The sequence below is a fragment of the Heterodontus francisci genome, chromosome 18 (assembly GCF_036365525.1).
Source record: "Heterodontus francisci isolate sHetFra1 chromosome 18, sHetFra1.hap1, whole genome shotgun sequence".
Classification (NCBI taxonomy): domain Eukaryota; kingdom Metazoa; phylum Chordata; class Chondrichthyes; order Heterodontiformes; family Heterodontidae; genus Heterodontus; species Heterodontus francisci.
Window position 1 is genome coordinate 69,582,694 of NC_090388.1, and position 26,693 is coordinate 69,609,386.

The 26,693-nt window shown below is 43.1% G+C and overlaps 1 long non-coding RNA gene across 1 annotated transcript in view; it reads right to left on the reverse strand.

The window, feature by feature from the left end:
• Positions 1-7,553: 7,553 nt before the first annotated feature.
• The window catches only part of LOC137379709 (uncharacterized), a 126,006-nt gene continuing 106,866 nt past the window's right edge, over positions 7,554-26,693 (reverse strand). Inside the window, exon 3 of the long non-coding RNA XR_010976892.1 lies at positions 7,554-8,076. This is a non-coding gene — a long non-coding RNA (uncharacterized lncRNA). The remainder of the gene's footprint in view (positions 8,077-26,693) is intronic.

The window sequence follows — 26,693 nt, forward strand, 5'->3', positions numbered from 1 at the left end:
CAGTGCCTTCTCTGCAGCACAGGAGGAGGAAGTCGAGGAGATATGGCAGCAGGTGGGCCTTTCCATGTTTGAGCAGTTCAGCTGATATTCCTTTCCTTGTTGCTAGGGAGTCAATGGCTTTTTCAAGCTCAAGTAATGAGGATTCTGCATCAAACTCATACATGACAGGTAGCTACAGAAGATCATCAAGTACAGGCAGAGAGATATCCATCTCACATGAGTATAGCTCGGAGTAGTGCTTTATCCAGCAGGCCATTTGCTTCTTCCCGTCAGTGAGTACTTCCCCACCTACGGATTTCAAAGGAGCAACTTTAGTGATGGTGGTACCTTTTGATATCATCATACATAGCGTGAAGGTTACTATTCTCATGTATGGGCCTGTATTCTCTGGAGTTTAGAAGAATGAGAGGTGATCTCATTGAAACATATAAGATTCTAAAGGGGCTGGATAGGGTAGACACTGAGATTATTTCTGCTGGTCAGGGAATCTAAAACACGGGGGCACAGTCTCAGGATAAGGGGTAAATCATTCAGGACTGAGATGAGGAGAAATAACTTCACTCAAAGGATTGTGAATCGTTGGAATTCTCTACCCCAGAGAGTTGTGGATGCTCTATCATTGAATACATTTAAGGCAGATATAGACAGATTTTTGGTCTCTCAGGGAATCAAGAGGTATGGCGAGCAGGTGGGAAAGTGGAGTTGAATCCTCAGATCAGCCATGATCGTTTTGAAGGGCGGAGCAGGCTCGATGGGCCATATGGTCTACTCCTGCTCCTATTTCTTGTGTTCTTGTGTCACCAACAGTTTGTATTTCTTCACATAGATTGATCCAATACTTGTTGGCACTGTACTTTGTTGTCTTCTGCACAACTGCCTTGGCTAGCATGGGATTGTCATGTGCTTTAGGATTAGGAGACAGGTTGTAAGCCAGGTGAGCTGTGCTCTTCACATCAATGATCGGAGTCATTCTGAAAGATGGGTCTTGAACCAATCTCTTTTCTGTTTCTTCCTTTGCCAAATGTGGTTACTGCAGCTTTGTAAATGATGGACCGCAGAGACTTCCATGCTTCATCAGCATTATCTGGTGAGCCCTCAGGTGGAAAGCACTACCAGAGAGCTTCTGAGAACTTCTGATATTTGTTGTCATCCTTCATGCATAGAATGTTGATGTGCAGCATGCCATTGTGTTTGGACTTGTGTATTTTCCATGGTTGCACCTGCGACTGACGAACGATCAGTATTGCAATCTGCACTGTGATAGGTGCAGGTGTGAAGAACACTGGACTGGTCACATCTTCTGCTGATTATTAGGTCAAGTTGGTGCCAGTGGCCAGATCTCAGATGACGCCATGACACCTTGCCCTGGAAGAAGGTGTTAGTAATGCAAAGTTCACACCGTGCACAAGGTTCTAGTAGCTGTTGTCCATTTTGTTCATTTTGTCAATGCATTGATGACCAAGGCATGTTTACCATGAAACTCTGTCTGATGCAACTCTTGCGTTAATGTTCCCCAGGGGAAATAACTTTTCTCCATGTGGCAGATGCTCCAGAGTGTCATAGAAGTGATCTTTGTCTTCGGCATTGGCATACAGGGTTGGTGCATAAGCACAGATGATGATGACAAAACCTCCATCTGATGGTAGATGAAGAGATACGAGGCATTCAGAAGTCGCAATAGACATTTCAATTATCTGCATCAATCTGCTGTTGACAGCAAAATCCGCTCCACGTTCACTGTGGTTATTAGCACTTTTGCCATGCCGGTAGAAGGTATAATTGGCCTCACGTATTGATCCAGTGTTGGCCAATCTAGTCTCTTGAAGAGCACCAAGGTCGATGTTGAACTTGTGTAGCTCACAGTCAATCAATGCAGCCTTATGCACATTGTCTCTTGATTGCAAGTCCTCATGCGTGGCAGGATACATAGTCTTGCTGTTCCAGCTTCCAAGCCAGAGAATCTTCACCTTTTGTTTCTTGGGTAGCCATTTACCATCTGCTTGTCAGGATAGGATCCCTATCATGCATCCATAGAGGAAGGCAGACATTGGCAGGTCAGTACCTTATTGGCTGGGGGTTGTCCAGCTTGAGGTGGGCAGTGACTGACCAATAGAATGAAATGATTCTTCCCAACATCAGAGACAACCCATAGCACCCTTCCCTTACACCCATCGAGCTGGGCTTATAACCCATAAACTGCTACCTCACATGTTCTGGCAAGAGTAAGGATGAAGTGTCATCTCCATATTTTTTTTAGTTGCATAGCCCGGACAGGATTTAGAGACAGAGACTTGCCGAGCGTCTGCATCTCACTCTTAACCTTATAGACTGAATCCAGAGGAAGGGGTGGAGCCCCTACATCTGACCCCCTCGTTTGAGGGAGTTGCCGCAAGGTGCTTCCTTAAAGGGGACACCAGCCATCTATAGGAATCCGTACCAGTGCTTTTGCTTCTCCCGAGCAGGATCCATAAGGCAGTGTGTCAGTGGCTTTGCCACAGGGTGATGTTCTGCATCAAGTGCAGTTGCATGCTGGCTAGCTTACTGCGAAGAGGGAGCCATCTGAGTAAGTCTCTCCTGCCAGTACACAGTTTCTGCATCACCAAGACCCCCTGTAGTGCCTCTTCACAGTGACACACACCAACTAGGCACCCTACAGCCCTGGCCTGAACTGTAGGAGATCTCATAGGAACCTTGGCCCCCCAGAGTTGTGATATACAGGCCCACTGGCATGTGGACATGCCCTGGCATTCGTTAACCAGGTCCCAGCTATGGGTCAAATGGTACCCACACCTCTGGCAGCACCTATCAGGAAATCCGGGTACATTCTGGCAGGCTTTCCAGGAGAATCACTGCACCAGGGGTTTCAGCTATCACACTGGATCCTCAGGGTTTCTCAAAGAGGTGGAAAAAGGATGAGCTGGTGACTTCACTCTTAACAGGCTTATCCCCAACTGACTCAAAACAATATCCAAAATGAAACCAACTCTTGTCCGTCATAAAACTTGACATGTCACTTCTCTGTAAACAGCTCCCATTGTCATCAAGGCTCCTGCTATTTACTTAGCTTAAGATATGTGATTTCCAGTAATGGTTTGTTTTTAAACAAAGTCCCAAGTCCTTCCAGTGACTTTTTTTTAAAAATGAAGTCCAGCATCTATGGAATCTCTTCAGTCTTTCAAATAAATTAATTTCCACAATTTTTAAACATGAGTCCTCCAGAAAATGTAAAAAATGGAAGCACTTTTATAACAACATGCGCAATTCAACATGGACTCTAGGACGGTGTAGTGGTTAGCACTGCAGCCTTGCAGCTTCAGCGACCCGGGTTTGGTTCTGGGTACTGCCTGTGTGGAGTTTGCAAGTTCTCCCTGTGACCACATGGATTTCCTCTGGGTGCTCCGGTTTCCTCCCACATGCCAAAGACTTGCAGGTTGATAAGTAAATTGGCCATTATAAATTGCCCCTCGGGTAGGTCGGTCGTATGATAATTGAGGGAAGGTGGGGATGTGAGAGGGAAATGGGATTAATGTAGGATTAGTAAAAATGGGTGGTTTATGGTTGGGCCGAAAGGCCTGTTTTCGGTGCTGTATCACTCTATGACTATTCTATCAGGAATTGCTGTTGATGTGTTACTTTCCCTTATTCCCCTCTTCCCTCCCTAATCACAGGAAAATCTAAAGTATCTCCACAGCATGTACTAGGGATCAAAGCAAGGACCTTGCTGACCTGTATGGACCAGTGCATTTACCCATTAGGGGAGTCCAAGTTGCTCTTTGATGTTTAAAGACACTGCTGGGGAGAAAAGGAAACCACTTTGCAGTTCATATTGTACAGATGCAACTTGTAGAACAACAGCCATTGATTGTTGCCAGGCTCAAGTATTTACTGGGTGCTCAGATCACCTAGATAATGCTAAATAATTAGCATTGTTGAAATAACATGCTTAAGATCTTAATCTTGATGTAGAGATGCCACTGCAGCCCTCAAATAGTTCACATTGTCTGCTCGTCTACGCATTTTAAGATAACTTCCAAAGAATCTGACCAAGAACTTCAACAGACATGGCCATTTCTAAATTCCAATGTATGTTCCCTCTCAATAAACAGTTTGACATGTGTAAGTGTGTAGGGCGGTAGGATGCATCATTTCAGCCATTTTTCTCCCACAACAAGTTCCCTCAGTCCGATGGGATGTTTGTGTGAGCTACCCACCGGAGGTGAGGCATCCCTGAACATGAAGGGAGAAAAATGGTGGGCAGCTCAACTCTACAAACATGGTAGCACTTGGTTCAAAGTCTCATTGGCAGGAGCTTATGAACTGATTGGCCGCTGATGCAATTAGTTGAACTGGGTTGGTTTGAGTGAGAACATAAAAGTGAGGGAGAAAATAATCCACAAAAAGAGAAATTAAAAATGTAAATAGAAACAAATATGAGTGAGAGGCGAAAATTGGGGCAACATTCTTTGGGACCCCTGAGCTAGTGAGTAGCAAAAAAAAAATCAGCCAGGATGCCTACACTACCGATCACTATCCTGTTACCACAAGGGGATTGGGTTCCACTATGATGCCTCCCATGGAAATGAGTGTGGACACTCTGGCCTGGAATTTGCGGGGTTTTTGATGGTGAACTGTCAGCGTTCGCCGTCATTACCCCTCTGAATCTGACCGCAACTTCAGGATTTCATACAAGCTAAGATTAACTTGGAAGTCCTGAAGTTAAGGTTTGTCATTCACTGTTGCACTGTGAACCCCGCACCCAGCTACCCCCTTGCCCCTGGCCCCACATTCGCACCCACCCCTGCCCCAGCAATCAGAGAAATCAATTGATTTTGCTGAGAACGTCCTCTTTTCTGCTCTCATACTGCTGTTAGAAACCCCATAGTAAGTTACACCTTGTTCAATGAGGTGTAACTGGTTTTTAACAGCAATCTGAGTAATAACTACTGCAGAATAATTGGTCTTGCCCTGAAAAAATGTAGAATGTTGTTAAATGCCTCTATTAGGATTAATTACTAAATTTTTTTGACTAGATTTTTAAAATAATTAGAAATATTTTAAACCTTTCTTCATATTACAGCTTCTACCTTCACCCCATGTGTATGTCCCAATCTTTATTTCACCCTGTGTAAAATTTTAAAAGTGCTTTGATTACGAATGCTTTTTATTTCCTGGTTGTTGTTTGTGAAAATTCTTTAATGTGATTGGTTGCTTGGACAGTTTGATAAATCGACATTGAGAATCCCCATTAAAGAACACTACAGTCCATTGCACAGCAAGAGGAACAATAATAACAAAAACTTATATTTATATAGCGCCTTAACATAATAAAATATCCCAAAGGCGCTTCACATGAGCATTATAAAACCAAGTATCACACCAAGTCACAAAAGGAGATATTAGGTCAAATGACCAAAAGCTTGGTCATAGAGGTAGATTTTAAGGAGTGCCTTAAAGGAGGAAAGCGAGGTAGAGAGTCAGAGAGGTATAGGGAGGGTATTCCAGGGCTCGGGGTCTAGGCAACTGAAGGAGCGGCCACAGCGATTAAAATCAGGGATGCACAAGAGGCCAGAATTAGTGGAGCACCGAAATCTCAGAGGTCGGTGCTGCTGGAGGAGATTATAGAGATAGGGAGGGGCAAGGCCATGGAGCGATTTGAGGAGGATTTTGAGGAGGTAAAGATCTTGCCGCAAAGATCACGGGACAGCAAAATCCAGGGCTCCCTAATTGCTCTTGAAAAGGTGGTGGTGAGCTGCCTTCTAGAACTGCTGCAGTCCTTGGGTTGTCGGTACACCCACAGTGCTGTTAGAAAGGGAGTTCGGCTGTCAATGGAACTGCTCCCCAGCAGATGTTGGCACCTTCAGGAGAGGAGGAAATTTGGAAGAGAGAAAGAACAATCGTAACAAGAAGTTGCATTTTAAAGCATTCCTTGTAGTAGATATAGCACATTGGAAAATAACCGACTTACAGGAGAGCAAAAGGGGCTTTGCATTAAAGTTACACAAATTAAAATTAATTTTTATCTAATGTATAATACAGTATTTCTTTTTATCTCCTGTGTTTGCTAATTTATGATGTGGCTGAGGCAGAATATTAATTAATAGTTTGGAATGTAAGCATGTAAAGCAAAATACCATCAATGTGAATGTGACAAAATGTTATATGATTGAATCTTGCTGGAAATTAAAGATTTGCCTTTTATAGCAGCCATTAAATAATAAATAAAATACGTTTCCTGAAATCCTTCACTTTGTACTCTTTGATTTGACAATATGCAGAAAAACAAACATGTGATTAAACTTTTCAAAAGGAAAAGACATTGACAGAGTTAAATGCTTTATTTAAACACTGAGCTCCATTTTTGGCACATGTTCTCTCTCTTTCTTTATATTAGCTTGACAGATTAGTTAAACATTGCTTTCTTTGGAATCTAAATTGAAGCTGTCTGATACCGACAAGTTGTTGTGTGGTACGGATCAGATTATTAGAGAACCTTGTGAACTTCATTTCAACTAAGTAATCATAGTGTTGAACAGAAGGAAATCCAAGGTTCCAATTTTATAGTAGCAGGACAATTAAGGTTTTCATCTGACAAAATTGGGAATAAAAAGGAATTTAGCTTTAATGATCTGCCATTTAAGATGTGCATTGTGGCACATCTGAGGGGACATCTCAACAAAATCTTCCTTTAAGCGTCGGTGCCCGCAGATTTAGCAACATGGGAATTACTGGACAACAAAACAGACCAAGGTCCATCTAGTTTTCCTTCCACTATCCTGGTAGTTGCATGATGCAATCATAATGAAGTTGTTGACTAAGATTATGAAAGAGTTTAATAGGATAGACATGGAGAAGATGTTTCCACTTGGGGGGAGGCCAAAATGGGTCAAAATACATGATGGTTACTAATAAATTCAACTGGGAATTCAAGAGAAACTTCTTTCCCCACAGAGTGATGAGAATGTGGAAGTAGATGAGGTGCATAGCATAGATACATTTAAGGGGAAGCTAGATCAACACATGAGGGAGAAAGAAATAGAAGGTTATGCTGAAAGGATAAGATGAAGAGAGCTGAGAGGGTGCCCATGGTGGAGCATTGACCAGTTAGGAGGGAAAATAGGCTGAATGACTTGTTTCTGTACTGTGAATTCCATGTACTTATACGTCCAAAGTTTCCTGTTCCTCTCAAGCATATGCTGCACTACTGTAATGTTGTCTGATGCAACATAAATAAGATGCGTGGAGTTCAGATGATTAAAGATCTCAAACAGGTTTATTAACAGCTAACAAGTATATACGGTACAGAGCTGACTATTTACAGGACTTGCTTCTTGGTGTTACAGTTACAGAGTGAGACTGGCATGTAGTCACATGACTACATCCCGGTAGTCAGCTCATTAGCATTTCTTTTGGGCCTCCTTATCTCGAGAGACAATGGATACGCGCCTGGAGGTGGTCAGTGGTTTGTGAAGCAGCGCCTGGAGTGGCTATAAAGGCCAATTCTGGAGTGACAGGCTCTTCCACAGGTGCTGCAGAGAAATTTGTTTGTTGGGGCTGTTGCACAGTTGGCTCTCCCCTTGCGCCTCATTAGCATACTAAAATCTTAAAGGGACATCACTTTTAAAGGCAATCACACATCCCCCTCCTTTCCAAAATAAGTCTCATATACTAAAAGAAAGAAACACATAAAATTAGATAACATCAAAATTATTTACACATGGGCAGAGATTATGAACTTTGCAAGTATAGAAACTCAAAAGACCATATATCGTCTCGGTGGTTTGACAATTCTTGCTTGGGGAATTCGCATTTCATCTGTTGCTGTTCTTTCTGAAGTTTCTCCCTCTCTGCATTCAGTTTCTGTTGCTCTGCCTTCAGCCTACTAATATACTCTGTTGCTTTTCTCAAAAATACCACTTTTGAGGCCTTGTCATTCTTGGAAAGCTCCGGTACTTCATCTCGAAGAGCTAATCGACAATGCTTCAACTCATTCCTCCTCTGCCTCCTCAGGATATTGCGTGTCCTTCGCCTCTCCTCTTTTTTTTTTAAATTTCCAAAATATACTTTATTCATAAAAATCTGTAAAAATTACATTCCCAAACAGTTTAAAACAGCATCAAGTCAAAAAAGTACAAACAATGCAAAGATGATCAGTTACCTTCTATACAATCATGAGTTGCCTCACGACCCTTCCATTTCATTTGTCATGCCATTAACATTTTACATTTTACAGCAAAACAAAATTTTCCTGATACAGTTCGAGGGGTTTCCCATGGATCCAGCCCCTCAGTTCAGCTTGGTGGGGGGACCTTACACTGTGGTCTTTCCCCATTGAGCCTTTGCTGTGGCTGCCCCAAGCTTTAGTGCGTCCCTCAGCACGTAGTCCTGGACCTTGGAATATGCCAGTCTGCAACATTCGGTGGTGGACAACTCTTTGCGCTGGAAGACCAGCAAGTTCCGGGCAGACCAAAGGGCGTCTTTCACCGAATTGATAGTCCTCCAGCAGCAGCTGATGTTTGTCTCGGTGTGCGTCCCTGGGAACAGCCCGTAGAGCACAGACTCCTGTGTTACAGAGCTGCTTGGGATGAACCTTGACAAAAACCACTGCATCTCTTTCCACACCTGCTTTGCAAAGGCACATTCCAGGAGGAGGTGGGCAACCGTCTCTTCCCCACCACAGCCACCGCGGGGGCATTGTGCAGAGGGAGCGAGACTTCGGGCGTGCATGAAGGATCTGACGGGGAGGGCCCTTCTCACCACCAGCCAAGCTACGTCTTGGTGCTTGTTTGAAAGTTCTGGTGATGAGGCATTCCGCCAAATGACTTTGGCGGTCTGCTCGGGGAACCATCCAACAGGATCCCCCGTCTCCTTTTCCCGTCGGGCCTTGAGGACATTCCGTGCAGACCACTGCCTGATGGACCGGTGGTCAAAGGTGTTTTCCCGCAGAAACTGCTCCACGAAGGATAGGTGGTACGGCACGGTCCAACTGCATGGAGCGTTCCGCGGCAATGTGACCAGGCCCATCCTTCGCAACACCGGGGACAGATAGAACCTCAGCACGTAGTGACACTTGGAGTCCTTCGCCTCTCCTCATCCTCTGCATCTGATAGCTCCAGGTTGAGGACTTGTTGGGGGTAGAGAACTTGGTCTCATGGAGATACCTGTCCCTTCTGCCTCATTGTGGTGCTGGCTGTTCTCTAGGGAGCAGAAGTGAAGGCGCGACATTGCTGGGTTTCCAGACTGCACCATTTTCTTTTAACTTTCTCTCTTTTAGCTGTAGTAGTTTTCCTGTGGTGTTCAATCTTAGATTTTGGCTCTTCATCACATCTGCCACCATATAATGAGAAGTTTTTTATGTTGTTTGATGCAACATAAATGAGATGCATGGAGTTCAGTTGTTGAAGATCTCAAACATGTTTATTAACAGCTAACAAGTATATACAGTGCGGAGTTGACTATTTACAGGACTTGCCTCTTGGTGTTACTGTTGCAGAGTGAGACTGGCATGTAGTCACATGACTGTATCCTGGTCCTCAGCTCATTAGCATACTAAGATCTTAAAGGGACATCACTTTTAAAGGCAATCACACAACACTTACCGTAAGTGATCTTTCAAATTTCTCCAATATTGTTTCTTAAAATATTTGTGTCATTATTTAAGCACAGTCAGGAAAATGTGGAATAGCTGTGGGATTATGCCAAAAAAGTTCCTTTTTGTTGCATAAGAAAGAACCCTTTTTTATCTGTCAGACTGCATAAGAATTTTGAGGATGTAACTAGTAGGGTAGATAAAGGGTAACCAGTAGATGTAGTATACTTGGATTTCCAAAAGGCATTCAATAAGGTGCCACACAAAAGGTTAATATGCAAGATAAGAGCTCATTGGGTTGGAGGTAATACATCAGCATGGATAGAGGATTGTTTAATGGACAGGAATCAGAGAGTCGGGATAAATGTGGCATTTTCAAGTTGGCAGGCTGTGATTAGTGGAGTGCCGCATGGATTGGTGCTGCGGCCTCAGTTATTTACAATCTATATTAATGACTTGCTCTACGGCAGCGAGGCCTGGACAACGTATGCCAGCCAAGAGCGACGTCTCAATTCATTCCATCTTCGCTGCCTTCGGAGAATACTTGGCATCAGGTGGCAGGACTATATCTCCAACACAGAAGTCCTTGAAGCGGCCAACACCCCCAGCTTATACACACTACTGAGTCAGCGGCGCTTGAGATGGCTTGGCCATGTGAGCCGCATGGAAGATGGCAGGATCCCCAAAGACACATTGTACAGCGAGCTCGCCACTGGTATCAGACCCACCGGCCGTCCATGTCTCCGTTATAAAGACGTCTGCAAACGCGACATGAAATCGTGTGACATTGATCACAAGTCGTGGGAGTCAGTTGCCAGCATTCGCCAGAGCTGGCGGGCAGCCATAAAGACAGGGCTAAATTGTGGCGAGTCGAAGAGACTTAGTAGTTGGCAGGAAAAAAGACAGAGGCGCAAGAGGAGAGCCAACTGTGCAACAGCCCCAACAAACAAATTTCTCTGCAGCACCTGTGGAAGAGCCTGTCACTCCAGAATTGGCCTTTATAGCCACTCCAGGCGCTGCTTCACAAACCACTGACCACCTCCAGGCGCGTATCCATTGTCTCTCGAGATAAGGAGGCCCAAAAGAAAGAAAGAAAGAAAAGAATATTAATGACTTAGACGAAGAGACAGAGAGTAATGTAACTAAGTTTGCTGACAGTACAAAGCCAGGTGGGAATGTAAACTGTGAGGATGACAAAAACAGGCAGCAAACAAAAATATAGACAGATTAAGTGAGTGGGCGACGAGGTGGCAGATGAAGTATAATGTGGGGAAGTGTGAGGTTATTCACTTTGATAGTAGGAATAGAAAAGCAGAATATTTTTTAAAAGGCATGACATTTATAAATGTTGATGTTTAGAAAGACTTGGGTGTGTACTCATAGAAGAAACACAAACGGTTAGCATGCAGCTAGAGCAAGCTATTAGGAAGGCAAATGGCATGTTGGCCTTTATTGCAAGACAATTGGAGTACAAGAATAAAGAAGTCTTGCTATAGTTGTACGGGGCTTTAATGCGACCACAGCTGGAGTAGCGTGCACAATTTTGGTCTCCTTATTTAAGGGAATATATTCTTGGAGGCAGTACAGCAAAGGTTCGCTAGATTGGTCTGTGGGATGAGGGGGTTGTCCTGTGATGAGAGGCTGAGTAAATTGGGTCTATATTCTTGAGTTTAAAAGAATGAGAGGTGATCACATTGAAACATTCAAGATTATGAAGGGGCTTGATAGAGTAGATACTGAGCCGTTGTTTCCCCTGACTGGAGAATCTGGAACAAGGGGGCACAGTTTCAGGATAAGGGGCTGCTCATTTAGGACTGAGATAAGGAGAAATTTCTTCACTCAAAGGGTTGTAAATCTTTGGAATTCTCTACCCCAGAGGCCTGTGGATCCACCATCATTGAATATATTTAAGGCTGAGGTAGACGGATTTTTGGTCTCTCATGATTCAAGGGATATGGGGAACCGATGGGAAAGTGGAGTTGAAGCCCAAGATCAGCCATGATCTTATTGAACGGCAGAGCAGGCTCATTGAGTTATATGGTCTACTCCTGCTCCTCCTTATGTTCTTACGTAAATCAAAAACAGTGTGCAGTTATATCACACTTTAACATAGTAAAATGCCCCAAATGTTTCACAGGAGATTTGACAACCAGCCATTAAGGGGACAGTAGGGCAAGTGATCAAAAACTTGACCAAAGAGGTAGATTTTAAGGAACGTCTTAAAGGAGGAGGAAGAGACAGGGAGGTGGAGGGGTTTAGGGAAGGAATTTCAGAGCTTAGGGCCTAGACAGCAGAAGACATGACCTTTAGTGATGTAGTGATTAAAATTAGGGATGTTCAAGAGGCCAGAATTGAAGGAGTGTAGTTATCTTGGAGGGTTGTATGACTGGACGGGATTACAGAGATAGGGAGGGGTGAGGCCATGGAAGGATTTGAAAACCAGGACGAGCATTTTAAAATCAAGGAGTTGCCGGAATGGAATCTAATGTAGGTCAGTGAGCACAGAGGATAGATGAACGTGACTCAGTCCAGATACATAAACTACAAGGGCATCGGTAGCAGAAACTCTGGCTATTTCCCCCCCTTCCTATCCTTAAGGGATTGAGACCTGTTGTTGTGCCTCAGCTGCTACTGTAGCTGAGATCAGCTAACTCTACATAGTCGTTGGACTTCTGGTCTGTAGTGTAGTGCTGCAATGGATGGTTCCTTTCTTCGCTAGGCAATCAGTAAGATCCCCTGGGACAGCCTTTTATATGCAAAGGGCTAAGAACTGAAGAGACATTTTCATTGTGAGTGGCATGTTTAAAATGCGTGTGTAGGAGAAATTTTCATCCATTCGCATGGAAACTTTACAAACGCACTTTAGATGAAGTGTCCATAGTTTTTTTCTCTGCCAGAGGATTTTCTTGTGCACACCACAAATATCTGCATATCATTTAATATTAGAGGCTCCTGTGCTTGCCCAATTCATTCTTGTCTCTCAACTCCAAGCAATCTTTATGCAAATTTGGTCTGGATTCACCTAGATCTTATCTATTTGCAAAGACTGACATAAAGGCTTTTCACCTGGCAATTAGTTACTATTTGACTGAACACTTTTCCCCTGGGGCAGGAGACGAGTCTTAATTATTGTTACACTTAACATTAATGCTGACTGACTGAATATATTTATTTAGCCATTATGTATGTAAATTTTCCCTCTCAAGCCTTTATCCTCAGCTCATAATGTCAAGAAGAGAGTTTTTGTGCATGGATGTGAATCCATTTGGCTTTGCTTAGGGTTATGCATCTTCATGTGCAAGTAAGCATGGTAACAAAGCCTATCCTCAGTAATGTAACTAAATAACTTACTGTATATGTAACTTGGCTCTTTTTCTTATCTTGTTGCTGATAGAATTTAGACAGTATGTTGAGAGCTCTCCAGACTGCTCAGTAAGTTAAACCTTGGAATACTGAATCATTCCTATCTGAATGGCTCCAGCTGGCTTCCGTGCTGATTAACTGATCTCAGTCTGGACTGTGATGGGTATCAGTTGGTAGCACTCTTGGCTCTAGGTGAAAAGGTTCTGGATTTCAGTCCCACACCAGGACTTCAACACATATTCTAAGCTGACACTTCAGGAGAGACATTAAGCTAACTGCCCCATCTGCCTGTTCAAATGGCAGGCGTTCAGGTGGATGTTAAGTATCAAAGAAGAACATAGAGATATTCCAGTATCTTGCCCAACATTCCTGCCTGAACCAATACCGCTGAAAGCAAGTTAGCTCACCATTCAGTTCATTTGCTGTTTTTGGGGCCTGTATGTGCTCAAATTGGCTGCTGTGTTTGTTCCCTTAACAACAGTGCATGCAATGAAAATTTAATTAATTGGCTGTGAAGCAGTTTGTGACATTCTGAGGACATGATAAAACAGTGCATAAATATGTGGGGAGGAGAGGAAAACAAGCCAGGTTTCTGCTCCTAATTACTGTCCAGGAAATTTGGCTAAATAGTGCACGTAATAGGGCATGAAGTAAGAATTAGAATTAGAATTAGAATATTACAGCGCAGTACAGGCCCTTCGGCCCTCGATGTTGCGCCGACCTGTGAAACCATCTGACCTACACTATTCCATTTTCATCCATATGTCTATCCAATGACCACTTAAATGCCCTTAAAGTTGGCGAGTCTACTACTGTTGCAGGCAGGGCGTTCCACGCCCCTACTACTCTCTGAGTAAAGAAACTACCTCTGACATCTGTCCTATATCTATCACCCCTCAACTTAAAGCTATGTCCCCTCGTGTTTGCCATCACCATCCGAGGAAAAAGACTCTCACTATCCACCCTATCTAACCCTCTGATTATCTTGTATGTCTCTATTAAGTCACCTCTCCTCCTCCTTCTCTCCAACGAAAACAACCTCAAGTCCCTCAGTCTTTCCTCGTAAGACCTTCCCTCCATACCAGGCAACATCCTAGTAAATCTCCTCTGCAGCCTCCCATAGCTTCCACATCCTTCCTATAATGCGGTGACCAGAACTGCACGCAATACTCCAGGTGGGGTCTCACCAGAGTTTTGTACAGCTGCAGCATGACCTCGTGGCTCCGAAACTCGATCCCCCTACTAATAAAAGCTAACACACCATATGCCTTCTTAACAGCCCTATTAACCTGGGTAGCAACCTTCAGGGATTTATGCACCTGGACACCAAGATCTCTCTGTTCATCTACACTACCAAGAATCTTCCCATTAGCCCAGTACTCTGCATTCCTGTTACTCCTTGCAAAGTGAATCACCTCGCACTTTTCCGCATTAAAGGATATCATCAGGCTTGGCTGTGTTTCCCATGTTTGAATAGCATGCTGACATTACTGGTTAGAAATTCCATCGAGGGTTGCTTTTATCACAGAGACATAATGTAGGTTAAAGTGAAAGAAAATTCGAGCAGATCAGAACTACAATAATACACAACAAGTGTACTGATGGAGCAGATGTACAAGGTGCTTAAACTGTACTTCATCTATTTGGATTGCTCAGCAGTACATTACAGTGTGACCAAATGGGTTGTCAAGAATTGTTGTAGTGTAATGCCTGCTGCTGCACACTGAGTTCTTCTTCTTCTTTTGGGCCTCCTTATCTCGAGAGACAATGGATACGCGCCTGGAGGTGGTCAGTGGTTTGTGAAGCAGCGCCTGGAGTGGCTATAAAGGCCAATTCTGGAGTGACAGGCTTTTCCACAGGTGCTGCAGAGAAATTTGTTTGTTGGGGCTGTTGCACAGTTGGCTCTCCCCTTGCGCCTCTGTCTTTTTAGCATTCTGGAAAAAGCTGAGGTACGGTACGATGGTATGGAGGAGCATGTGGACAGTGATGTCCTGGGGACATCAGCAATAGAAGCGCTATTCTGGATCGGGCCAATAAGAGGTCAAGCATCAATGGCAAATGCCTTCATTTGAATACTACAGTCAGAATGGTTAATATTCCTTTCAAATAGCATAAAACAAATCAAGATTCCTTAGAATACGTATCTCCCTAAACATTCTAAATTCCACACACACCTTTAGTCATTTAAGCATCCAAAAGCCAGTTGAATGCTGTGATAGGTTTCTCATTCAGAATTGATGAACAAAGATAGCTCAATTTGGCACACTGCAGATGTCACTCTTGGCTATATGGGACATAATTTCATAGTTTACAGATGACATGGAACTCAGAAATACAGTAAATAATGCAGAGGATAGGACAGACTTCAGGAGGACACAGACTGATTATAGGGATAGACATATGGCAGATAAATTTAACTCAGTGAAGTGATGCATTTTGGTAGGAAGAATGAGGAGAGGATTATAAACTAAGTGGTGCAATTTCAAAGGGAATAAGTACACAAATCCTTGAAGTGGCAGGACAAATTGAGAAGGATGTTAACACACATGTGGAATCCTTGACTTTATTAATAGAGACATAGAGCACACAAAGCAAGGAAGGTATGCTAAACCTTTGTTAAACTCTAGTTAGGCCTCAGCTGGCATAGTGTGTTCTATTCTGGGCATCAGACCTTCAGGAATTAGATGAATAATTGAAGGGGAAAAACATTACAGGGCTATGTGGAAAGAGCAGGGGAGTAGGACTAATTAGATAGCACTTTCAAAGAGTTGGCACAGGCATGATGGGCCAAATGGCCTCTTTCTGTACCGTATCATTCTACGATTCTATGAAATTAGCAATGAAGTCAAATGTTTATATTACTATAATAGTATATGCAATCAATATTTTTCCTGTGAGATTGTGCAATGCTGTCCCCTTGGGGCCTAATGAATTTGAATGGACATAACCTTGTGAATTACTCCTTAAGTGAATGCTTGATGGAAGGAGTGAGTAAATATACTGGCAGGCTGCAAGCTTTCCAAACCAGTTTCTTAGAACCGTGGCAGCCCAGGTACAGGATTTTGCTTTTTGTATCAGAATCCTGACATTGGGGTCAAATGGGGGTCACAACTCGGTATTGTGTAGGAACATTCACCTGCAGCGATTTTCCCCGAATTGGCAAATTAGTGGCCAGAGGGTAGGCTCGCTGTCCAATTAAGGATGGCAGGTGGCATCTCGAAGGAGGGAGCAGCAGCTTGCAGTTCAGGTAAGAGAGAGAGAGAGGACACCTCTCTTTTGAGGCGGCCTCTCTGCAATCTTTAAAGTTTTAAATTAAAAAATGGCCTCAGCAGCTGGGCCACCATTGTGGAAGGGGAGCCACAAAGCAGGGCGGCCTATGGCTGCAGCTGTGGCCAGGCAGGCAGGAAGGACCTCAAAACCTGCCTGGATTGCTGGCCCCCAGGTCTGCCGCTGGGAGGTCGCCTCCAGGCAGAGTTATGATATTGCTTTAACTGCTTTAATACTAGTTAACATACTACTGAATATGTAAATAGTTTTGTATACATAATTACAGAAAGTGATGCAAGCTAACGTGATACAGTAGTTGGAGCAGGTAGCATGTATATTGAAGGACTCTTCTGTAATTTGTTATTCTGTAATGAAGAAACCCTTGTTTAACTTACCAACCATACTCATAATGTTTGGTACATTTGTGTTGAGAACTCAATAACACAATATGGTGGTGGCGGAACACAACAGGGTGCCAGAGATGCTGAAGTGCACAACATGTTAGCAGCGGTTTTCAACCCAGTGATAGCGATCACAAGTGCGACATTGTGGACAACGGCCTCTCCAGTGTAAAACCATAAAAGCCTGGGACGGTGCTGAAGATAGCTGGAAGACGCAGTGGCAGCACAACATAAGAACAAATTCAAAAAGGGGGAGTTTTGTCGAACGGTGGTCTGCCAGAAAGACAATATTCTGGCAAAATCGGGCTCAAAAGAGAAAAAAAAAGAGTCGATCTGAGTTGGGGCTGCAAGACTGCACTACCATTAAGCATCATGGTTTTCCTGCCAAAAAGAGCTTCGTAGGCGGAGTCTACGGAGTCATTTTGGTGGTAGTGATCATAATTCAGTTAGTTTTAACATAATTATGGAAAAGGACAAAATTAGAGCAGGAGTTAGAGTTCTCAATTGGGATAAGGCCAATTTTACTAAGCTGAGGAGTGATTGAGCAAAAATGGAGTGAAAACAGCTACTTGAAGGTAAATCAGTGTCAGAGCTGTGGGAGACATTCAAAGGGGGGATTCAAGGGGTTCAGGGTAAACATGTTCCCACAAAGAAAAAGGGTGGGATGGCCAAATCTAGAGTCCCATGGTTGATAAGGAGCTTACAGGATAAGATAAGGCAGAAAAGGAAAGCTTATGTCTGACACCGAGAGCTCAATACCACAGAAAGCTGAGAGGAGTATAGAAAGTGGAGGGGTGAAATCAAAACGGAAATTAGGAAAGCAAAAGAGAGGACACGAAAGAATATTGGCAAGCAAAATCAAGGTGAACCCAAGATGTTCTATCAATACATTAAGAGTAAGAGGATAACTAAGGAAAGAGTAGGGTGGAAGATATTGATATGGTTCTTAATGAATACTTAGCGTCTGTCTTCACAAAAGAGGGGACGATGCAGATATTGTAGTCAAGGAGGAGGAGTGTGAAGTATTGGATGTGATAAACATAGGGAGAGAGGAAGTATTAATGGGATTAGCATCCTTGAAAGTGGATAAATCACCAGGGCCGGATGAAATGTACACCAGGCTGTTAAAAGAAGCCAGGGAGAAAATAACAGAAGGTCTGACCATCATTTTCCAGACCTCACTGGATACAGTTGTGGTGCCAAAGGTTTGGAGAACTGCTAACATTGTACTTTTGTTTAAAAAGGGAGCGAGGGATAGACCGAATAATTACAGGCCAGTCAATCTAACCTCGATAGTAGGAAAATTATTGAAATCAATTCTGAGAGACAGGATAAACTGTCACTTAGAAGGGCATGGATTAATCAAGCATAGTCAGCATGGATTTGTTAAGGGAAGATCTTGTCTGACTAACTTGATTGAATTTTTTGAAGAAGTAACAAGGAGGATTGATGAGGGTAGTGCAGTGGATGTGGTCCACATGGATTTTAGCAAGGCTTTTGACAAGTTCCCACATGGCAGACCAGCTAATAAAATAAAAGCCCATGGGATCCAGGGAAATGTAGCAAGCTGGATACAAAATTGGCTCAGTGGCAGGAAACAAAGGGCAATTTTCGATGGGTGTTTTGTGACTGGAAGGCTGGTTCCAGTGGCGTTTTGCAGGGCTCAGTACTAGGTCCTCTTTTCGTGATATATATTAACAATTTGGATGTAAATGTATGGGGTATGATCAAGTATTTTGCAGACAAAACAAAAATTGGCCATGGGTTGGCAACATGTCTGTACACAGACACCAGTGTCCGTGGTGAACAATTTTGAGGTCCATGACTGGTAATTTCAGGGTTGAGAAATTTCCTATTGGCTTCTATAGACCAGCTTTTTAAAAAATCACGTGTCAGTTTCACAGCTGACTGGTGCTGAAGCAGAGACAGCGCTTTCTGAACTTAGGACAGATTCAGGCGAGTTCAATTATTTTTTAAAAGTCCACTGGAAAACGATAACGCTGTCTGGAATTTGGAAGTGCTGTTCCTGCTCTCAGCAACAGTCAGAGCAAAAGCAAGAGGGTTGAGAGAGAGAGAAGCGGCAAGGGGGGCGGGGGTTCAGTGTACAGAGAGAGGGAGGAGAGAGGGGGGGATTACAGAGAGAAAGAGTGTGGGGCATTACAGAGAGAGTGTGTGGGGGGAGAGAGAGAGTGTGGGGAGAGAGAGTGAGTGTGGGGAGAGAGAGAGAGGGGACAGAGAGAGAGAACTGGGGGAGAGAGCAGGGGGACAGAGAGAGGGAGTGATGGAGGACAGAGAGAGAGAGAGATGGGGGCAGAGAGAAAGAAAGAGGGATAGAAAGAGTGGGGATGACACAGAGAGGGGGATGACACGGGATGGGGGAAGCAACACAGCGAGGGGAGAGAGCAACACATGGGAGGGGACAACACAGGGGGGATAACACAGAGGGAGGGGGAGAGAAGACACAGAGAAAGAGAGATGGCAGACAGAGCGAGGAGGGAGAGAGAGCAATCAAGCTCACTCTTGACAGATGGATATCTATCTGGAATACTCTGCATCGCTACACAAATGTGTGGGAAGACATTAACTACTTGTGCAAGCAAAGATATGCGAGGCATCTCACTAACTCAGTGTCCAACATAATGACGAGAAAGTAAGTAAATAAATTAATCTGCTCATTTAAAGCTTCTTCACAAAAATGCACACTAGTTATTGTTTTGATTAATAGTAAGAATAATAGTAAGATAAATTTTTAATGCCTTTATCTTTCCGAAATAGTCTCACCGGCCCCCACACGTAAGACAAAAATTATAAAGTGTGCCTCCACGCAAAAAGGTTGGACACCCCTGCTCCAAGCATTGAACCATGTGATTTAAAACAACTTAGCAGCTAGGTTATTTTAAAACACAAGTTTAAAGACTTGTGTTATGTAAACTCATTTTAAAATGGCAAAGTCACTTAGGGAATGTCTCCATTTTTTACACTCTGGCATGCATTACTTTCACTCGGGACACAAGCTGTTGAAAGTTACTGGACTTTTATTTCTGTATAAATTTCACAATGCTGCTGCTATCCATTTGGAATCACATTGCTCCAGAACTCTCCAGAAGACAGCACTGTAAGTTCCTTGTGAATACAAGAGTACAGTGAATTGGAGCTGAATGATTTTGGTGAAAACAGGATGCTGCTGACCCATATACAATAATTAGTAAATACAATGTAATGGCTAACTTTAATAAACCTAAATTTATGATGAAATGTCTATGATTCCTTAACAAAATCCATGCTTCCTTTACAGTTTTAAAAACTGTCAAGAAAGACATAGTAAACATTTATGATGATTCAATGACCATGTTAGAAACAGACATTAACTGATTTTTTTTGCTGCAAATTGATTAAAGGCATTTTACAAGTATGTAAAAGATCAGTAACTGCAATGTGCATCATTTACTATCCAGTTTGAGGGCAGATAACATGAGTGGCCTCTCTGTGTCCTATAATTACATTATGTTATAAGTGCACCTTTGAAACAGGTTAGAGATTTGGCTTGGACATAAATTGATTAGTCTGGAGTACAATCCTAGTGACTAAACATTTTGTAACTGAATAATACTTTTGCAGAAAATCTTTTCATTAATAATTATCTTGTCAGAGCTGAATCGGAATTGACGGTGAGATATAGATATGTGAATTTAAGAGAATCTCTTTATTGGAGGAACTGAAGGGCGCACTTTATTTGTACTTGTGTTCATCTAATTTTGTCACTAGCTTTCGTGAGCAAATGACATTTTGCCCATGGAAGATTCTGTTGTTTCTGTATTTTAGAATACAGGACCTAATTGAACAGCCTGTCAAGATGAATAAACTAGTCTGGGCTACCTAACATTAATCTCTCTGTCCATTCCTGTCTCACTGTGTTTGTTCTGTTTTACATGACTCTTCTGCAGTACTATCTGCTCCATCCTATAAAATTCTCCTGATTTGGAGATCACTGCCGTTTTGTTGGCTGCCCTGTCTTCAGACACATATTACAAGCAGTTGGAGAAGTTGCAGAAACATTGACCGTGGGTTAAATTGTCTTGTGACAACAGCAGTGTGAGAAATGGTCCATCTTCCTATTGCTGATTTTTCAACTGCCTCATCTCAATAACCACAATAACAATCCTCTCCCTGCTTTTTATGGTTAATTGGATGAATTTGCATTCCTGACACAGTGTGAATCCACGCAAGTCATCTGACAAAGTCCAACTACTACCCCATGACATGGTGTAGCTTGCTCTATTCTGTCAACAAAAGTAATTTGCATTGGCATTGCATACTATTTTGCTAGCTAGCTAGCTAATACAGTTGTGCTGCTCTCCATTGATGTTTGTATGCTTAGCTACTTTATTTATAGGGAGAAATGTGTTTTAAATCAGACTGTGTTTTGATGGCATTATATTGGCTAGAGACCTTATTTTCAGATCAATTGCCCCTCTGTCCATGGCTGAGTCAACAATTTTTAAAATGTCCTTGGTGCAACACGTCGGTGCCTATCCTTGAAATTGGCTGTGTGGTTGATCGCGACGAGGATAACTGTAGACTGCAGGAAGTTTTCAATGGACTGGTCAGGTGGGCAGAAAAGTGGCAAATGGAATTCAACCCAGAGAAATGTGAGGTGATGCATTTGGGGAGGTCAAACAAGGCAAAGAAATATATAATTAATGGAAAGATACTGAGAGGTGTAGAGGAAGTGAGGGACCTTGGAGTGATTGTCCACAGATCCCTGAAGGTAGTAGGACAGGATAAGGTGGTTAAGAAGGCATATGGAATCCTTTCCTTTATTAGCCAAGGTATAGAATATAAGAGTAGGGAGGTTATGCTGAAACTCGATAAATCATTAGTTAGGCCACAACTTGAGTACTGTGTGCAGTTCTGGTCACCTCATTACAGAAAGGATGTAATTGCACTAGAGAGGATACAGAGGAGATTAATGAAAATGTTGCCAGGACTGGAAAAATGCAGCTATGAGAAAAGATTGGATAGGCTGGGATTGTTCTCCTTGGAACAGAGGAGGCTGAGGGGAGATGTGATTGAGATGTACAACATTGTGAGGGGCCTGGATAGAGTGGATGTGAAGGTGGTAGTGAGGACTGGAACTCACTGCCTGTAAGGGTAGTAGAGACAGAAACTCTCATTTCATGTAAAAAGTGTCTGGATATGCACTTCAAATGCCATAACCTGCAGGGCTACGGACCAAATGCTGGAAAGTGAGGTTAGGCTGGGTGGCTCATGATGGGCCAAGTGGCCTCTTTCTGTGCTGTAAACCTTCTATGATTTCTATGATTATTCAAAGGGAAAGCTGTTGCAAAAGAATGATTACAAAATACCCAATTATGAATTGGAAGGTTCCAGACATCCTTCAAGAATTCCAACTATTTAGACAGCGTATGAAGTTATGTTTTTAGATCTTGCAGTCAAAGAACCTGACAAGTAAGCAATAAAAATAAAGACAGCGATTGGCAATGAAGTTCTTCATCACATCAACACTTCCAGACTGTCAGATGCAGACCAGAAAGACCGTCTAAACTCTGCACAATGCTAGAAGATCAGTTAAGGGTTAAAGTCAACTTCAGGATCCATCGACTTGAACTGATGGCCTATAGACAACAGCCCAAAGAAACGATTGACCGGTTTGTCCGTTGATGTTGAGAAAAAGGCAAGGATTGTGATTTCTCGAACGCAGAACTCTCCAAGAGAATAATAGAGATGGTAATCGCATCAACTCCAATCGAGGCATTCCAAAAGGAACTTGTTGATAAGAAAAAAGGTTACACGATTGACAGTCTCCTCAAAGATGGCAGAAAATACGAAACCACAGCTGTGAGCAAGCAATGTAGACAAGCATGTGGAGCAGCAACAATCATAGGTGAGGTAGGCAAGGCACCTCAACGGTCAAGGCGTGCAGCAAGTGCGGTCAATGCATCAGCCACGGCACTCTCCTGCATTCAGAGATACCTGCAAGGCATATGCTCTAAATGTACACTGGGCAAGACTCTGTAGAAAATCTGGCAGCGAAAAATTGGTCAGAAGCCACAGCAAGACACAGTTCAATAAAAAACAGATGCTGCCTAGTGGCAAAAATAAAAGAGTTTGCCAACTACCAGTTTAATCACAGGCATGAACATGAGGTAGATAAAGAACTGGATGGCAAAGAAGGCACCGAAGGTGAAGAAGCTGTCCATATGTTGACAGTTGCACATCTCATGGATGCAATCACACAACTGGAAGCCTTCAGCGCAGTTGGAATTATATGCCCTAACAAAAGTGTTAATCGCAAGCTATAACTGAAGATAGTGTCATGCTCGGTCCCCACCTACCAAGAATGAGGCACATTAATTTTGTCATGAACATTGATTTTAAACTGTTACTGGAGTGAGGGGAGGGCTTGTTGAACAGATCAGCTGTGACTGGAAAAGATATTTGCATATTAACAGATGGTGTTTGGAAGGACAAAGCAGCCATTCCCTGACATTCAACCCACAATGGACTTTTGATCACCAGACGTTGAAGGTGAGGGTGATCGCATTCCAGGTTGACAGCGGAGATGGCCGAATACACAAATGGACAGGGTCAAACCAGCTAGTCACATAACCTGCTGGGCAACCTGAGTTTTTTGAATTTGTACAAACAGTTTGGGCAGAATGTCTGTTTTGCTCCCGGACTGAGAAGAGCTCTCTCCTGTCTGCTCCCATCTCTTTCTCACAAGCCTCCGAACCCACTGAAGACACATGAACCCCAAGAGAGAAAAGTCTCCTACAGTGAACAAGGTTTAAGAAGAATACTGGGCCCCAATGAAAAGCAAGATCTACCTACAATCAAGGACTCTATAATGAGCTTGAAGAACCATAACAACAACTCTTCAGATATTGCCTCAAACTTTTCCACTTTATTTTTCTTCTGCTCTTTTCTGTCTCTATTTGCATGTGTGTATCGCGTATGCATGCTAGCGTGAGGCATGGTGTGTATCCGTGTTAACCGAATTAGAGTTTAAGTTTATTAAATTTCAACTTTTCTTCTTTAAATCTAAAAAAGCCTGTTTGTGCTGGTTTCTTTGCCTTATAATTGGAAAGCGGTGAACAAGGATTCACCAAGGGAGAGCTAAAAACACGGTGTGTTTAGAAATAAAACCCTGTCACAGTAAGACCAGGTGAAGGCTGAAAGGAATCCCTAGACCTCTTTCTCACCTAATCGTAACAATAGATACTGGGGCAAATGCCAACATTTTACCACTGCAGATACTCAAAGACATGTACCTAGCGAAGTGGGAGTCTACATTGCAGCCAACAAGAGCTAGACTCACTGCATATAATAGTTCACCTCTCTGCTGTGTGGGAGCATTGACATTGAAGTGCAGATATGGAGGTTCTGCATGGTCACTACAAGCCTTCTACATGTTGACACTAATGGTCCAGGGTAGCAGGACTACCAGCGTGCGGTGAACTCCAGATCATGATAATTCACGAGATCAATAAAGTGCCAATGCTAGATAATCAAGGCAAGTGTGACCTTACTGAGTCTATTCAAGATCTGTAACAGAAATACCCAGATAGATTTGACACCATGGGCAGTTTTATAGGAAAAACTGTTCTTCACTTGAAAGATGATGCAGTTCCCCACATAGATCCACCACAGAAGTGCAGTCTCCACAAAAAGGACAAGCTAAAGGTTGAGCTTGATATAATGGAACGAAAAGGGATTATTCGCCGTGTTCAGCAACACACTGATTGGTGTAGCTCTATAACCACTGTAATTAAGAAAGATGGTATCACTAGAGTATGCTTGGATCCAAGAAGGTTGAATCGAGCACTCACAAGATGTCCTCACAAGATTTCTACTTTAGAAGAGCTCAACCTAAACTTTGCTAGAGCCACATTCTTCTCAAAGTTGAATGCAAAATATGGATACTGGTCAATGTCCTTTTCCGAAGATCTCGTGTTTAAAAGCAAAAGAATGTGCTATCAATATAAGCAATATAAATTTTTTTCAGTTCAATCTATCCTGATACTGGAATACGACCAAATCCCAGTAAAGTTAAGAATGTACAATCATTGCCTACTCCTTAAGACAAAGAAGATTTACAAAGATGTTTGGGCCTGTTTAACCTTTTAGCACCACCTATCTCGAATTTCTCTGAGAAAGCATCATCACTGCGTGAACCTCTCAAGAAAGATACGCCATTCTTGTGGCATGAAGATGATCAGCATGGGTTAGATTTGTTAAATCAAGTCTCTTTCTGCTGAAGCATGTTTACAATATTACGAACCAAGGAAAGAAACTACATTCAAAGTTGATACTTCACAAAAGGGTCTCGGAGCATGTCTGTTACAGGAAAGAAGACCAATTGCATTCGGTTCTAAAACTGTTCAAACATAGAACAAGAAACATTGGCATTATTGTCCGGTATCACCAGATTCCACATATACCTATCTGGCAAATGTTTTGTTGTCGAGACTGATCACAAACCGTTAGCAATGATTTGGCAAAAACCATTCACCAGCATGCCACCTCAACTCCAAAGACTACTAATTAAAGTACAGGGGTACGATTGTGAGGTCCAATATAAACCTGGAAAACTCATGGTTACATCTGACACATTGAGCAGACTATACAACCCCAAGAAGACAGAAGATGTCACACTGAATGTCCGGGGAGATAAGTAGATGTGGAACTAGAAGATGTTTACACCATTGACTTAATGCAATTTGGACAGAACATACGCAAAGAACTTCAAAGAGAGACTTCCAGAGATCCTGTCCCAGCTGCTACGGTGGGATTTGCACTCATGTCCACTGTGCTACCGTTCCACTGGCATTGGAATGACTGCCAAAACCACTCTTGGGATTTTCCCCAGTTGCCACTTTTGAAGGCCAAATCACATTTGCCAAAGACTGATGAATATAGACCAGTGGTTCTCAAACTGGGGTCGGTAACACCTAAGGATCCATAAAGACTTTACAAGGTGTTCGCAAAATAATGTGAACGTGTTGTGGTCAAGCGTAAATGAATGACTCGTGGATGGAGGCATGCTCCTCCTCCCGTCATGTGCTCTTGCTCTCTCTGTGCTCCTGCTCTCCCCGTGCTCCTGCTCTCCGTGTGTTTTTGCTGTCTGCATGCTCCTGCACCCTATGTGCTCCTGCTCTCTCCATGTTCCTGCTCCCTCTGTACTCCTGCTCTCTGTGTTCTTGCTCTCCATGTGCTCCTGCCAAGGATAGACAGACTCGGCAGTGAGAAGCAGGTGCATGCACCTCACTGATAGCTGCAAGTTAATACCTGTTTTTTTCAAAGCATGAGGGTAGCTGGGTCATAAGAGTCCCCAGGGGTATGTTGTCCCTGCCCTTTTGTGAGTCTCCCCAGGCCCAGGTAAGGGTTCCATGCTCAGGGTTATGAGCCATGACCAATGGGGAACCAGCAAAGTTTGGGTGGTGATGGCGGAAGAGCTAGAACCACGAGGGACAACGGCTGCTTACAGGCGGAGGATCCTTCAGGAAGAGGACTTATGTTTCCTTTAAAGCACACATGAGGAAGGCCACAGGAAACCACCTCATATACTTTCTCCCTATTATATTGCTCTCCTCATGGAAGTTTAAAAAATGGGAGGATCTTATGAGTAACTGAAGAGGAAAGTGCAGGACTGGAGGCGTGGAGAAATGAACAGAGAACCTGCCCTTGGGCAGATCACTACCACCACACATTATTAAAACACTCTTTGCATGCAGCATTTTCATATTATGAATATTATATAGTATTATAGTGTAGATGGGGCATCTGTGATTATTAATCCACTTGATAAGTGGTCCTTCAATCAAAAGAAATTGAGAACCACTGCCATAGATCTGTGCTTCTTAAACTGGAGTCCTTAGACCCCTGGGGGTTTGTGGGTACTTTCCAGGGGGTCCATGAAATAATGTGAAAGTGTTTACTGAGCAGGGCCAGTCTTGTGGGTCGGCAAAATGATCGACTGACTGTCCGACGCTCCTTGGTCAAGAAAAGCAAATGAGAGGCGGTAGGATGCGGGCTTGGTGCGAGCTTGGAGGTGG